This window comes from Anser brachyrhynchus (assembly GCF_964034855.1).
Source record: "Anser brachyrhynchus genome assembly, chromosome: 2".
In the NCBI taxonomy this organism is placed as follows: Eukaryota; Metazoa; Chordata; class Aves; order Anseriformes; family Anatidae; genus Anser; species Anser brachyrhynchus.
In genome coordinates this window covers 51,589,924-51,606,349 of record NC_137695.1, presented here as the reverse complement: position 1 = coordinate 51,606,349, position 16,426 = coordinate 51,589,924, and the positions used below count along the sequence as shown (strand labels likewise).

Genomic DNA, 16,426 nt, shown 5'->3' with positions numbered 1-16,426 from the left:
AATTTTCCTCCAGCTGCTGCCTTTCCAAATTTGATCTCCAGACAAACAGTATTGAGACAGGTGATTTAATAGATCAAGCTAAATTGAAGTGACTCTGGCAGCCAGCACACAGAACTGATATGAAGCTGTCTGGGGTAAGGAGACTGCTCCATGCTGGGGGACGGGAAAGGGAGATGAGCATTGGCTCAGGCCATCACCTCCTAGCTCTGTCACCTTGACCACCTTCCAGATTCAAGGCTTCTGGGAAGGACTGCATTGCCTAAACACAGCTTGGGATGCAGTGCCACGATCTATGTCCATCTCAGAGGGAGATGCTGGGGAGCGAGGTGGTCCCACACTCCTCCTCCCTCTACCCACCACCTGGTCTGCTCCTTTCCCCCACCAGTTTCTCCTCCTCACCATGGCTCCTTAACACCAGGGCTCATCCGACCCTACAGCATCCATGCCAAGGAGCCCAAGCCACCGAAAACTGACCCTACCAGGAGAGGGAAAGAGAGGAAAGGGACCAACATTTCCCGCTGAACAAAGGACATGGCAGGAGAACTGTGCAGTGATGGAGCCAGGAGGAGACAGCCCCTCTTGCCATCAGATGAAGGTATCTGCACCACAAACCAGCACCCTTGTTTTTCCACTGGAGACATTCCCCCCTCACTGTGCAGCCACATTGCCAGTGCTGAGGTTGGGAGAGAAGTAGGAACATTGTCCTTCCACCTGCTCGTGGCTTTGGTTTCATCTCTTTTGTACAAACAAGTGTTGAAACCAAGCAAGAGAATGGAAAATTTCCTGACCCAGCAGCACGGCCTCCTCAGTAAGAAGCTGGACTTGTTTCTGCTCAAGTGAGCTGACAGCACTACACACACACACACCATGTCACCAGGAAGGAGACAAGGCTCAGCCCCGCCACTTTCCATGAACCTCCCGCTTGCTCTTCCCTTCCCACTCCTCCTGTCCCTCCACGCCATCCCCTGTTCTCTGGCAAAGCTGTAGGGAATTCTCCAGGGCAGCTGGTACAACCAAAGCCGTGCTTGCTGGCAGGCCAACAATTCCCCGGGAGAGGCACTCGGCCCCAGCACTGCCACGTTTCTGTTTTACTGAAAGGTACAAGTTGTGCTGTTTATCCCGCACTTGTGTGAGAGCGTGTTTGCATTCTTAAGAGCAGTGGTGCAAGTCACTTTTTCCCTGGGTATTATCATAAAAAGCTAGGTTTCACGCAATTGCTTTTCTGTGCTTCACAAGATTGCCACTTTGGGTTTTGTGCCGGGGCAGCAGGGGTGAGATTAGCTTCCCAAAGAGAATTAAATCCATAAAAGAGGCAGAGGAGGGCCTGCTGGTGCTATTCAGGGGCAGTGGGAAGATACACTCTTCTGCAGATGGAGCCTCAGAGCACAGCCTCCCCAACCTTTTTTTATTATTCTTTCACTGCCAGGGAATTTAATTGATCAAAGCAACCAAATTCTTGGCACAAGTGCTTGAAGCTGCAAGTCTGTTCAGACCTGGAGCCTATAGCCAGAAACCCTGTAAAGTCCCAAGCAGGTTTTGCTCTCCATTTCTATGGAGAAGCATGTCCCAGCACCGTAGTGAAGTGGCAGCAACAGAAAACTCCAAGAAGGGAGGGGAAAAGGCCGATTAGACAAGCTCATAAGGGTTTCATATCAAGTGGGCCTGCTTGGCTCAGAAAGTTTGGACAAATGGCATTATCTCAGCCCCACAAGGCAGGAAGCCAGAGTGCTATCGAACCAGCACCTCTGGCCCTCCAGCATCATTTTGTCACGTCTGTTTCAGCACATGACGGAGCAAGCTCTGCTGGGGGTGCAAGGTCTGTGCCACAAAGGCAGAGAGGACAGCTGCTCCATCTCCTCGCCCTGCCTGAAGACACTGCTCGCACACCACAGCCAGCATCCTTCAAAATGGGGAGAGGCACAAAACAAAGGAAAAGAGAAAAAACCCCAGCCAGGGCACCAAGGACATGGGTTTATATGGCAGCACTGACGGGTGCACGGGCGGCTGGGTCACACTGAGCATTTGATGGGAAGTGCTGGCCACCAAGCAGCGCCGGTGGCTGGGACACTGACACCATCCCGCTCCTGTTTCTGTTGGCCCCCAGCGTGCTCAGCCCCGCCAGGACATCCTGACTGGGCTGCTTTGAATGCCCTTTGGCTGTCGCCGGCATCTATAAAAACCACCCAAATTACAGCTCCCTGTAAAACCCCAAGCTAGTTGCTAAAACAGCCCCAGATCAAGAGCAGGGCCCTGGCACAGTCATAGAAGCAACTGGCAGGGCCTGACTTTTAAAATTATCTACCTAAATATGGATTTCTACGAGAGAAAACAGAAGTTAAAAGAATGTAACCTGTTGTCTTAAATATTTGAGCAAGATACAAACTGGAAGAGCCTTTCGGTCTGTTGGCTGTAAAGATGTCTTTTACAGCTCCAGAACCGCCTCTCCCCACCCATTCTTTGCTCCTGTGGCTTTTCCCAGTCTGACTTTACATAGATTTGGTGGCATCTGAAAGGAAAGCTGCCTGTGTTTTATGTTCTTCCTAATTTGCAAGAAAAACAAATGTAAATCATACCTCACATTTGCAGTACTGCAAAAGAAAATGTTAGATTTAAGGCTCTGATATGAACAACAGCAGAATAGTCAAAGTGATTGGATACCACACGACTAATTTTTTTTTTTTAAGGTCTGCTTGGGGAAAAAGGGCTTGAATATGAAATACCTTTTCCCCTTGACTCACTCAGAATTGTTTTGCATTAAAAAGGAAAAAGCTCCATTGTACTAAGATTGCAGCAAGCTGTGTGAGTGGAGCACTATGTTAGAGCAGTGTACTGAGCATCTCTGTTTATTAAAATTTTGATACAAGGTGAAACTCCATTTAGTTGATGTCAGCAACCTTCCTAATGAGGCCTCTTTTTCTTTTTTTTTAAATGAAAGGGCAGCTTTGTGCCTCCTCTAATCAGCTTGACAAAGGACATATAAAAATGCAGAGAGACATAAATATTACCATAATTACCAATGAGAAACACCATGGACAACTGCAGGAAGTAGCCGCAGATCTGCTTGCAGACGTAACGGCTGAATGTCATGGTTTGCTTGTTCTGCTATGGGGAAAAAAAGAAAAAAAAAAAAAGGCATTTTGTAAAGCATAAACCACTTTGATTAAAATCTAAAATTGAGCTCAAATTTGCAGCTTTTTCCCCAGACTCAGAAATATTCAGAAAGTACCCCTGACTAAGCACAATCTATTTTCCTGTTCGCTAGTTCTGCAAACACTGACGCGTCCCAGTTTATGAGCTTTCTGCTTGGCCCACACTGGGACTTTAATCTGATCTAGCGGATGGGTAAACCTGCCCTTCAGTCCCAGTCCCAGAGCACAGATTGCCGGGTCTACAAAGAGCCTGAGAGGCAGCAGCAGCAGCAACATCAAAGGTAGGTGCAAGGGAAGGTATCGCTACCAGCGTAGGAGTTACTATGCAAATTAAATGATGCAATGTAAGGGTATGTTAATGCCTGCATTAAGCCTCTGAACATGCCCAGTGTGAACCGTTTCCAGAAGCCTAAGCAGATTCATTCTCAGCTGGAGGCTTGTATAATTAATAAAGGCACTGTGCCTTCTCTCCTGACCCAAGTGGCTAGGTACCAAACCATTTATAGCTTTATAGGTTAACACCAACATCCAAAAACGTATTGGCAGCTTGTGCAGATCCTAGCACATTAATGTGATGTGTTCCCAGCATGAAGCACTACTTAATAAGCGGGTCACTGCATTCTGCATTAGCTTCAGTTTCTGAGTGGGCTCAACGTATAGCCCCATGTAGAGCGTATTATGGCAGCCACATCTCAAAGGGACAAAGGCACGGATAACTGAAGCAAAGTCCATTTGAAAAAGAAAGTAACCCTGATCTCACTGGAGATAAAGGCATTTTTAAAAGGGCACTGCCACTGTTCAGACATCCTGGAGCATCCTTCAATCTAACACACTTGAAGTGGTTCACATGTGTTAGAGGGAGCAGTGGTTGCTCCTTCTCGTAACAGAGCCTGCACAGATTCAGCCCACTCCTGCAGATCATCCAGCAACAGTCCCCATTTCACCCCCATGGAAGAGCAGCCCAGCTCGTTCTCAGTTCCAGCTCCAGACTCAGCTAGCTCATGGGACACTAACTTCTTCACTGGAATTAAGTTTGTGAGAGTTTGTTACTGGCCCTTGCTGCTCATGGGTCCTTCTTCCAAGTGGAGGCTACTGCTTAACCAAGACCTTGTCTTGTATGGATCTCCATAGTGCAAAGTCTGCTCAGATTTTGGTGAAGAAATCTAATAGGAACCAGGCTGACCTGGCTGACTCTGATGTGTTAGGAAGCTCAAAGAAATGCTGGGCTAATTCTGTGCAGAAAGCAGTAGGGGATATGTACAATGCCATATGTTTGTATACGTGCAGCAGCACTCTGGAAAATGTAAATTGTAACTACCAGCAGAGACCAGTGAACTCAAGTTTCCCGGGCCAGATAAAGTCATAAAGTAAAGGAATGATCTATCGCATATGAAGTGCATTAGAGCTCTTCATTAACAGAGGGACTAATCAATTTATGGAACTCATGAATCAGTAAAGCTATTACTTATAATGATTATTGGCAAATTAACATATCACAGTGTACTGACCCCGATCCATCTCCAGAGGATGCCTCCCCATACACAGCCAGTAACGGCCCCAGCACTAGTCACTGCGTTTCTACTCAGCTCAGCCAGACTGGTTCCACTTAACACTGGGGATAAGAAATGCTCCACTTTTGTAATCACACAGACATACGGCCTGTACAGAAGACAATAAAGCAATAAATCTGTGAAGCATGTGGAAGATACAAGCATCAGGCTCTGTGTGAGAGTTTTAAATCCACTCAAAGGTTATCTACAAGCAGGCCCAGTGGCTGGTTCAACCACGAGAAAGAAAGAGGTCTCTTGCCAAGTTCTGATGCTGATCCAACTCTCCACTTAATATCTGCTCCCATTTTGAAGGCAACATAATCTACCACCTTCATTTGGACCCAAACTTAGCACCACAAGGCAGAAAACCCATTTGCACGCTGCAAGGCCAGGGCCAGGCTGCCCACACTGCAGCGTCACAGCCATCCTGCGGTCTGAATCAGCTGCACTGGGACACACGCAAACACCTCCATGCAAGGGGAAAAAAAAAAAGAAGAAAAAAAAAGGAGTGTTATTATTCAAACTACACTCATCCACAGAGCGCGGTAGGCCACATATATAAAATGACTATTAGTGATCCTGTGGCTTTAAACCAGAGGAGACACGGGCTTTGAAATCCTACAGACAGACGATCGTTCCCTATTTAATTCTACCAGGCTTTTTCACAGAGGCTTTTTACGGTCTAAACTGACATTATTCTCTCTATTCATTACCACATTCCTGGCCTAAAAACTGTATGACAAGGGAAAGGAAGTGGAAAATTAGGTTACAGTGCAAACAAACATACTCAAAATATTGCACATTTAAAAATAAATTAAGTTTAACTATACTTTGCAAAGGTTAACTTCATAGGTTTTAGTATTAGAAAATATCAAAACACTGTTCATTTACTGCAGGGCTCTCCTGCCTGCTGCTTTGTTTCTGGGTCATGTAAGTGTCACGAAGGGTCAGCTCCACATTACTTACAAGCCACGCTTGCTTAACAAAGTAATCCACAATCTTTCCAACATTCATCTGCCATTAAGCGCTCTCACACAGAATATCGGCGACATCAACAAGGCTCTCGTAGGTTCACCGACACAAGGAGGCTCCTACCAGCTGAATCCTCAGACCTCTGAACATACGCGTAAAGGGCTGGAGACTCCAGCTGCTTTAAATCAACATTTCTCCCCCGAAAGCAGAGGTGGCGTGCTGCTCTATACCAGCACAAATGTCTCCTTGACATTAGTCATGCTGCTGTTTACCGAGTTAAGGTTTCATCACAGGTTATCATTGCCTTTGCTCATTCATCATAGCTTGTTTTGGACCTCTGAACAACAGCCCCACCAACACAAAGAGTGGCCAGAATTGCAGGATACTAGCGCAGGGCTCTGCACACTTCTCTCATCTCCAAAGCTCAGCTTTTTGGCCATTGGCTGTGCCTATGCAGGGTTCTCAGACCCGACTCCTACATCTGCATGCTGACACCACAGCACCACGCAGTCCTAGCCCCTTTCCCCCTTCTTGTGTCCTGGCTTTTGCAGAAAGGGAACACAAGCATCAGAGATCCCTCCATGACCCAGCCAGGTCCTCATTTGGGAAGGTTAGGAGGAGACAAACACCACAAAACACAGTAGCAGGTATCCATGGGTCCATTTATAAATCCCCATCTCTCTGCTTCCTATGTATTAAATTTAGACGTATATTTGAGGGTACGCTTGCCAAAGAACAGGACATCATTGTGATGGGGGAAAAAGAAAAAACATGTTAAATTAGCAGTTTGGTTTGAGATAAAGCCTCAGACAAGATGGCATAAGCATTTAGAGATAGTCAGGGTCTTAATGGGCTTCTTCTTCATGTGAAACTTGTCAGTCCCCTTTCCCAGTGCCATCACTCCACAGCTCCCTTTTGCTGAAAGGTGCCCAGTCTCTTGATTAGTGCTAAAAACATGCACATCTTAATTATCACCATCCTAAACAGACTCTACAAAATAATCTGCAGAAGCCCAACTGCAGTATTTACTCTCCTGCAATGAAAGTCCCCAAGGGAAAAAAAAAAGAGGTGGGAGTGGGGAAGGGACTCTTTCTGTCTTCTGAGAACTCAGTGTAATTACATTCCTAATGGCGAATTTATGGTATCTTATCTCGTGTACCCTAAATACTCTACTTGGGTCACCAGATTTGATATGACACTAAAAAGAAAGAGGGGTTCACAGTTAAGTAAAGCTGGAGAACTGGATGGCCAAGTTTTTGTTCTGTCAAGCACCAACATTTCATCACCTTGAGGGCATTATTAAACTTGCCAACCCTTTTGCTCCTCTTATTAGTAAGACATTTCCTGGAGAACAGGAAAAGAGGAGGGGAAGAGGCACTAAAACATCCTCACTCTCTAAAGACTTGAAGACATTTGTCCATTTTATGACTCTTATTTGTTCTTGCTCCCTCTGTTCTTCCCATTGTACTTCTCCCCCATTTGGATCGTGTTGACATCACTCCTTTGTTATCTTCTTAAATTAGCTGTAATGAAGTCCTTTGAGCTACATGTGCATGCCTTATTTTTTCGGTTTTCGCTTCTCTGAACTGTCCCTATTGACTTTCCCTCATACTCTTGCCTCCCTTCCCCCAGCACAACATGCTTTCTAATCTGCTTTTCATGTTCCCTTTCACCTTTGGTTATCCAGTGGCCAATATCCAGGGTACTTTACAAAATAAATCATGTTATAACCGACTCTCATCGAGAAGTGGCATGCACCCATGTGGATAAAGCTGAGCATTTAGAGCAGGAACCATCTGAAATTTCAATGCCCCAAAATACAAGGACAAAGCAGACGAAATCAAGAGGAGATAGCATGAAAAAACTCTAAAAGGGCACTTGTAATTTCTGGCACGTGCAAACAAGTCTAAGGGACGTTCATTGCCATAAAACCACTGGACTGCAGATCATGTAGCTGTACCACAGCAGCCTGTCTGGCCACATGACCATCACTTGACTAGATTGGAAGCTGGTTTTATGTAGCATCTTTGATAATCACAGTATTTCACAGCACTTTACAGAATAATGAGTTAGCATACGACAGCTATTATGCACTTAGCAATAGCACACAGACAACCTTGCACGTCTAGAATCAATTTTGTTGAGAAGCTGATAGGTAGGGCAGGCGGGTTATGCTCTGCCTTTTTGTTTTGAGAAGTGCCATGGATCTTTAGCTTGCCTCTTGCAAGGTGATATAAAAGCTGGGCTGCATCTTCAAAGGAAAAAAAAAATATATATATATATAAGGCATGTTTTTACTGAATGATAGCTTGCTTAAAGTAAGTGATAAGGGCTCTATATCCCAAGAACTGCCTCCTACTGCCCATTGGTGAGATGTGAATATTTTGATGATTCACTACTATGTCAAATAATATGATTTTCATCATCCTGGAGCTATTTGAGAATCTGCCTCAAATATACAAAGTGGAATGGCTCAAGCAGAAAATGGAGAAGGCACCGTGCCTGAATAGCTCGTCCCAGGGGCAGCAGCAGTTTTCTATATAGTCTATGATTCGTCCCACTCTGTTAACCACTTTGCTTGATATTTGCATATTATTATTTTATGCATGCATGTGTATACATCAGATGGATTTTTGCAATTAGAACAGAGCCTGAAAATCATTTAAAAGGACTCCTACAGAAGCAATGTTACACTGTACTGCACATCCTATGCACTAGTAACACTGGACCCATCCTCCTCCACTGCACGCTTACTGTAAGAGCAAAGCACACTGGTCTCTAGGATGCCACTGGAAGGTGGGTTGGTGGGAATCCCCTCTCTGACTGCTCCTCTTTCTCTGTGAAGCACAAGTCTCTGGTGATGAGCCCAAATTCTTATCCTGGAATTGGTCTCAGCCTCACACACCCCCACTGACAGAAATGAGACGGACCACACCAGTGACTACACCTTCCCAGACAATGTCCTGTCTAGGAAAAGCTATACAGGACCCAAACAGCTGACACCATTTCTTTGTTTGAAAGTTAATTCATAACATTAACATGAAAAGAAGCCCACAGCTTTCAGCAGAGTGTTTTAGTAGGACCCAGAACCTTTTTTTTTTTTCTGAAGTTGTTCAATGTGTTTTTTCTTGCTTAAACAGAAGCCAAGATCAGCAGTAGTAGCATGCTATGTTTGAGTTTTCTTTTTTCTCTTTTTTTTCCTGAATGCAGGCTATATTCAGATTTTTTCTTATCACTCCATTCCACAGCGGCTTTGTAATTCTCCTCGGTGTTTCCCAGGAGAGCCATAAACACCCTGCAAGACCGCAGCAACATTTGTAACAGTGATTATTGGGAGGGGACCACAACTGCTAACATTAGATATCCTTTAATTTAGGAACAATAGACACAAGAAAGGCAACGTGGCCCAAAAAAATGGAGTTTGAGAGACTTACTCCCTGTGCCTGTCTGCCTTCCTCTTGCGCTTTGTCTAGCTCAACCTTTTAAACATTAAACCCAGCAAAGCAGGATTTGTCCCTCATCTCCATGCAGGACCTAGCACATGAGTGCCCTATGACAGAACATCAGGACTCTTTTATATGATGCAGCTATCAAGCTGTTCTGACAGTGCAACAATTTCCCAGCCACACTGATAGCCCGATTTTAAATGATGCATAATTCTTCCTATCCACCTTAGATTTCATGTAAGAAAGGCAATTCTCCAGCCTATATGGTTACAGTGAAACTTTCAAAACAAATACAATGCAGAAAGATGTTGTGACAAGTTACCTGCAAACCTGGCAGATAATAGCTCTCAGAGGTCAAACTACTCCATTTATCCAAAAGAAGTGTTAACTCTTACATCTGATAAGAATATCAATGTCACTATTCAATATGTGACACATTCTCTTTGCAGAAATACAAAGACAATCCATTTATCCATTAGTGCAAGGTGTCACATCAATTACTTGGATAGACGCATCAGGGAAACTCAATTGCTCTCATAGATTTTTTCCCAAAGTTGAAGTTGCATTTGCTCCAGCCCCAAAGGAAGGAAAAGCATCCCTTCTTTTATTTAAAATCTCCAGTGCTGCAAAAATAAGAAACCTCAGTCAGCTTCCAAAGCTTCTTGGGGGCAAAATCCTTTATCAGTGTCCCATCAGAATCTGTTCCCCCGCAACTAAAGGGCAAATGCTCCCTTTCAGTTGAGATATCTGGTACAATTGAAAATGAAGGCTAGAGCATCAATAATTAGTAATACTTATCCCTTCCCTGTCCCCTGCACACATGCATCAGACATTATCACATCACTGTTTCAGACACAGCTGCTACAGCTGTGGAAACCTTTGTGCAGTAGAAGAGCAGAGCTGTGTATCTATCAGGCAAGATTTTAAATAGGGCATGGAATATGATAGAGAAGGAGCAGAAGAGTGACAGCAAACTACACATTAATTTGACATTTCCACCTTCTCCCCACATTGCCTGAATTTATGTGCAGTAAAGCATATCACGCATTTCTTTTTGTGGGCATTTGGGTGGGCAGAGTTGAGTTTAAAGTCATTAGTGCCATGTACCTAAGGGAGCGAGCTGAAGCACCTGATACCTAGATTTCACCTCTGTAGGTCTGAATTCCTTCCCCTCACCCTCAGGCAGAGATTGTCATTCAGGTGACAGAGCAGCACCCCAAAACCTGCATCGTTCCTGCAAGTGTCCCACACTTACAAAGGCTGATTTCTGGACAGTCAGGTAGTCCCCCACTTCTCACGCAGTACCAGTCCATGCAAGAGGTGAATACAGAGGACAGTGAAACGTTTTTCAGAGCCACTGGAACTGCAGTTGATGTTTCTAACCTCATTAGCCCATTTTTATGGTTTGGAAGTCATATTGAAATCCCCAAGGGCAGAGGCCTTTGACCAAACCTGCAGTTCCTTACGTCTCATATGCAGTTTCCAGGATCCATTTTAAACCATTATTTATTAGCTTCTGGAATCACAGCTGACAGTATACCACAAGCAAAGCTAACACCAGCTTTCCCAGGACTGGCAGATGTCAGAAACACTCAAAATCTGGTGAGAAAGTTGCATCTCATGAGATTTCATCATACTGGGGAGCTCTACATAACTCACTCAACTTCTGCAAGCACAGCTTAGCTTTCAGGTCCTGACCTTATCTGGAAAAAGGTACCACAAAGGCAAATAAGAGATGTAGTGTTTGAGAAGCAGCCAAACTTTTTCAGACTACGGAAATACCTCGTTCACTATGAGCTTAAAGCAGCAGTCCAGGCCTGTATTTTGCTTTATTAAAAGCAGTTCATTAGATAAAGGGTAAATAGTTGGGGGGTTTGCATTTTACAGAAATGTCTCAAAAGCAAGCTAGACTTACTGATCATTTCCATCCTACAGCCTCATAGGAGGACCACTGTTCAGAGAGTTTATCCATGTTTCAAAAGACAAGTAGTGATTCCTGATCTCATATCAATCTATCATTTCAGCCCCAACCACATTGGCACAGTTAATCAAAATACCCCTAATAGCAAAGCAGCTCAGCTGCTAACATTTCACTGCTTGTATGTAGGGTGTGTACACACATATTAGTCAGACTGCTGTATTGTAACTTGGACACTTTCGTGGTGTACTAGTGCTAGGCAGGCTTATTCTACTTCTGGAGGTTAGTAAAGTGATCTGAAAAATGTGGTTTCGGCTCATTTGTGATGTTGACCTGTGTTTGATGAACAGCTCCAGCACACCCCCAGCCTTCTTTTTGAGGATGAATAGGGATGGAAACCACAAGAAAGTGGAGTGATACCATGCCTCTCTCACCCTGCAGTCCAGTGATTCAAGTCCTCTCCTGGGAGGCAGGAAACCCTCTTCTGCTTCACAGTCTGAACCCACACCCACAAAAGCAAGTCCAAATCCCTGTGGTAGCCTGGCCTCTCTTACTGGCTCTCCTGTTGATGTCCATCCCACCACACGAGAATACCCACCAGAGCAGCATGGTGATGTTGGCAGGCATTTTGACTCAGGAACATTTAGTCATTTCATCCAATGTGAAACAGAGGAGGGGGCTGAGTGAGTTATGTAGAGCGCCCTGGTTTGACAAAATCTTGTGAGATGCAACTTTCTCACCAGAATTCAAGTGTTTCTGCCTTAGATGCCCACGTCCCAGGATATCCAGCAAGATAGTGGGTCTTCAAGGATTCAAATTTGGCGTGAACTGCCCAAAATAGTCACCCCACATCCATTGAGCAGGGAACAACCGAAGAAGGTTTTGCAGGGCCTTCTTACTTATATCTCACCTCCTTTTCAGACATTCCTTAACTCTAAACTTAATTTTACAGCCATATATTAACTATTGACTTCATAACCAAGCACTAGGAAACATGACATTAAATAAACTAAGCAGCAGTACCAAGCCATTTGATGAAGTAAAAATAACACATCAAAGGCTACAGTCTCATGGTAATACAAGTTCTAGTTAAAGGCCTTGCCATGTATATACTCCTTCATCTGTTAAGGTTATTAAAAAGGCAAGCACAGCTGTATTTTTTAATAAAATAATTAGCTCCTTCAGTCTGTTTTGAATCATGTTCCTCATTTTAGATTCAATTTAAGATCCATCCCATCCAAAGCAGCGTATGATTGCAAACAATCTATACCACAAATTAGTTTTTAAATACTGCTGTTACTTTAATTATTAATTTGACATTGTAATAGCTTGGGCCTGTCAGGCACAGAGTCCTTGAAGGCCATTGTAACGCACAGGCATCGAGGTGTCACATAGCCTCCTGCTGAAAACTGTGAGCTCCAGTCCTGTGTCCCATCACAGAAATAAATGTCTCCAGAAAGCCTGTTTGAAAGCATTTGATGTTTCCTATGGACAGCAGGCGGCCTCCACCTAGCACAAGTGGCTGTTTGTGAACTTCTCTACAGCAGGGTTAGTTTAAGTAATAATAATATTTATATTCTAAAGAATACTGTTTAAATACACCTCCCACACAATGAGGTTTCCTATTTTTAGAAGAAAGATGCCTGCACGTCAGAAAAAGCAATCAGCAATGATCAGACCAGGGAGTTTGAAGCCAGAACTCCATGTTTATGATTTCACTGGGGCTGGGGAAGAGATGTTTGAATTCTTTTCTCTGAGCCACCACCAGGTCTGAACACCTTTCTCACACAAGTCAGCAGAAGTGGTGAAATCCCAAGTGAAAGTAGCAAAGCCTGCCACGAGCACTCAGTACTGCTGGGTATGAAGTACATGCCCTAAACACTGCACACTGAAAGTTAGCCCATCTGCAATATGCACGTAACTTTGCCTCACAGGAAGGGACCAAACTGCAGTCCCTCCATGCCAAGGAGCTCCTGATGAGCAGTGTTGTGCCTGGAGAAGCAATGGCCGGAGGCACGTTGCTGGTGTGGGTAATCACACCATGCCCAGCCTCAAAACTCCCTGTAATGGGAAATGCTACTGCTCACTGCTAGTGCAGCATCCTGCTTCAGGGCTCTCTCCCAGCCTCGTGAGGCTGGGTTTCGTGCTGGGAGGAAGAGCACTTTGGAAATCCTGCTAAACCCACTTTCTGAATCTGGGACACATCATTAATTATTTCATGTTAATAAAGCCTGAGAGTCAAAGACAACTAAGCAGGCTGCTGGAGTTAGAGGACTTTTTTTTTAAAATCACAGCAGTAAAACAGAGAGGCATTTAGGATATAATTGCAGTTTGATGTTCTTTGCTGCTGTTCTCCTCGATGGACTTTCTTCCTGCCTTGTAGGGCACTGACCTTCCCTCACTGCTTGTGGGAATGTGCAGCCATCACTCTCAGGTCTGCAACAGAAACTCTACACCCAGGGCCTTAAACAAAAAGAAACTTCTCACCTTGAGCAGAGCAGGCAATTGGTGCTGTTTGAGCACTTTTCACAGTTGGCAGTTTTTGCACTTTGGCAATTTTATTCTCTGAGTCCAGAAGTAATATCTTCCCCTAGATAATATATTGAGAATGTTAAGGTGATCACAGAAAGTGCTAAAACAGAAAAGGTAGCAGGTAATGGCATCAACATGGAGGCACAAATTCCTGGTAGACAGGGCATTACTAAGGAAAGGATAATAGACTTTGCAATGGATGGGAAATAGACCGAGCAAGGAAAGATAAAGGCATACAAAAAGTTAATGTGCTCTTAGAAAATTAGAACTGGAGTTTCAGAATTTATTGAGATACTGTTTACATATATGTATTCATCTAAATTCACCTCAAAACTGCTCTATACTGTACGCAGCCTGCCAAGAATTAATAAAAAGAATATATGTACATTTCTCTGTATTTACTCCCTTCTGCCAATATTTCACATAAACAGACCAGAGGAAGAAGGAAAAAACACACACACAGACACACACAAATAAAATGGTTGAGCACTGTGCAATCCTTTAAGGTTTTTGGCTCCAAGTTTTTTGTAGCTGCCAAAAAAAAAAAAAAAAGGCAAAATGTTTTCACTCAAGCAATCAAACAGCACTCACATCCTATTTAAACTCCAGTGATGGACTGCCAGTAATGTTCTGTGCTAACACCAAAGGATAGAAGATATACATAGACCTAAAAAAAACACCCATTGATTAGTGTTTTCTCATATCTGCTTATTTCTCACAAGATCCTATGCACTGACGGAGGTTATATTGCTCATTCACGTGCCAGACATACTAAACTTTTACAGTTCCCTGCACCCATGAAAACATGCACTGGTGCTCAAGCACTTCCCTGCAATACAGAGCAAGTCTGCACTAAAAACAATTATTCCAGCTTTTTATGCTGTTTACCTGCAGACAGGTTTCTTTGCACAACGGGTCATCAAAACAGCTTCTTGGTTTGTCAGCAGGCACTGCATATCATAACCACCAGACTGTACCTGTCATGTAAGGTAAAATGCTGAAAAGATCAGTTTTCCTACAATAATATGGTTCTGTTTTATAAACAATTGCACTGATTATTGCAGGAGCTAGGGACCAAGGCACATGGGTTCTCCCCAACACTTTACTACTTGCATCTTCTCATGGTTATTCTTCCCATATATCAGAAACAAAACCTCAGGACTGAACAACACTTCTAGGGATTCATCCCTCCTGAGTTCACGTCTGTTTTGAAAATGAAAAGATAGCCCTGGTGCACAACTTCATCAGAAACAAAACAAAAAACTTTCCTTTTGAAGGTTTCTGCAGAGAACATGTTACCAGAAATATGTTGAGGTAGAGGTAGGCAGGATATGTTGCTTTTGTGATATAAGACTTCAAAAAAACAACAACAACAAAAAAACAGAATATGTTTTTTCTGAAGTCCTGCTCTTTTGTTTTCTTTTTTTTTTTCTTGTTTTCTTTTTTTTTTTCCCTCCCTCCTTTTTTTCCCCTCAAAGCTGCTGCAGTTCAGAGCTTTCAGCTTTGTTTCATTCATGGGTCCTGGCCCAGCTCCAGAGGACAGGGCTCTCTCTGATAATGCTGGATACTTTTTAGGAGACATTTAAAAGCTCCATCAGGAACACAGTGGTCTGAAAGCTTGCCAAAAATCTGACTGACTTTATAAGCTCTATTAGTGGTCAGCCTCACTAGCAGAATTTGTGCACACTGCCAAACTGCTCTGGCTGCAGTTCGACATGCTGTGCCGGCTGCAGCTGATGCAGGCTAAGAGGTCCCCCCCCAGCCTGTCACCACCTTCCTGCCAAAATTCACCTCCCCCTTAAATCTGACAGTGCAGCTTCACATGCGCTCGCCCTTTCAGCCAGCTGTGCTCGAGCGAGCCAGGTTAAAAAACATTGCAGCGAGAAACTTTGCGGCTACCTGCAGCCAGGCCCAGGGCAAGGGTGGTGGTGGGGTGGGCAGGGGATGGGACAGGGCTCGGGGGCAGTGAGGAGCTCCAGCAACGGACCCTGTATTGGGGTGCATCCAGGTCATGTCCTGGAAAGCAAGGGGCATTCCTCACACAGGCCTCCAGCGGCTCCACCAGCAGAACAAGGCTTCGCCCGCTGCACTAGGCCTTTGCTCCACCGTTGCCAGCCCAACACCCAAAAAAACGCCCAACCAAAAAGTTCCAGGCACAACGAGAAAACCTCTTGTTATCTCCAGGCAATTTCGGTCACCAGGAAGGTTGCGTATGTTTCTATTAATAGCAGTAACAGATTATCTAGAAGGAATGAAAGGACGCTAACGCGAAACTATGTGCACAGGTTAGTCTGTAGACAAAACACATTGCCTACTTTGTTGTAACACTTCTAGCACAAACGTGGGATATTTAAAGAACAAACCTTAACTGAGAGGGCATTTGAGGGGAGCTTCTCTCCCTCTCCCCCTCCAAACCCACTGAGCTCCTCCATAACTTTCAGTCCTGCTGCTCCCTAAGAAATATATTCTGGGGCAGGAGGAGAGGAAGAGATGAGGACAGGGCCTGTATATTACCCCAGGCAGCGTGTTCGCCCTGGGGCACACAGCACAGCTCCCTGACCTGTACTTAGGTTATAGGACATGCCAGAGTGACAGAGGCTGTCCAAAGGCCCCCCAGGATATGTCTGTACCGTTCAAGTGCTCTCATCCATCCCCACTCCCTGAACAGGCACACTTACAAAATTGGCTCTCAGACTTTATTGTGACACTCTATTTTAATTAAAACGCACAAACCAGACAGATGATTCATAAGGAAACCTCCCCAGCAATAACAAACATCCAATACACATTGCTTGGACTGGCCATCTATCTCAACCATTAAATCCTTAACAAAAAAAGGCTGGAGGGATGAAATGCAGG

At 44.3% G+C, this 16,426-nt stretch overlaps 1 protein-coding gene across 1 annotated transcript in view; it reads right to left on the bottom strand.

Annotated features, from left to right (window-relative positions):
- The window catches only part of LOC308190089 (uncharacterized protein), a 148,369-nt gene that overhangs the window by 11,756 nt on the left and 120,187 nt on the right, over positions 1 to 16,426 (bottom strand). The window contains exons 1-2 of the transcript XR_013946844.1: positions 4,658 to 4,802; positions 3,006 to 3,102 (exon numbers count right to left, since the gene is read on the bottom strand). The gene's annotated coding sequence lies outside the window, so the exon portion shown is untranslated. Of the gene's footprint in view, positions 1 to 3,005; positions 3,103 to 4,657 lie in introns of the transcript that reaches the window.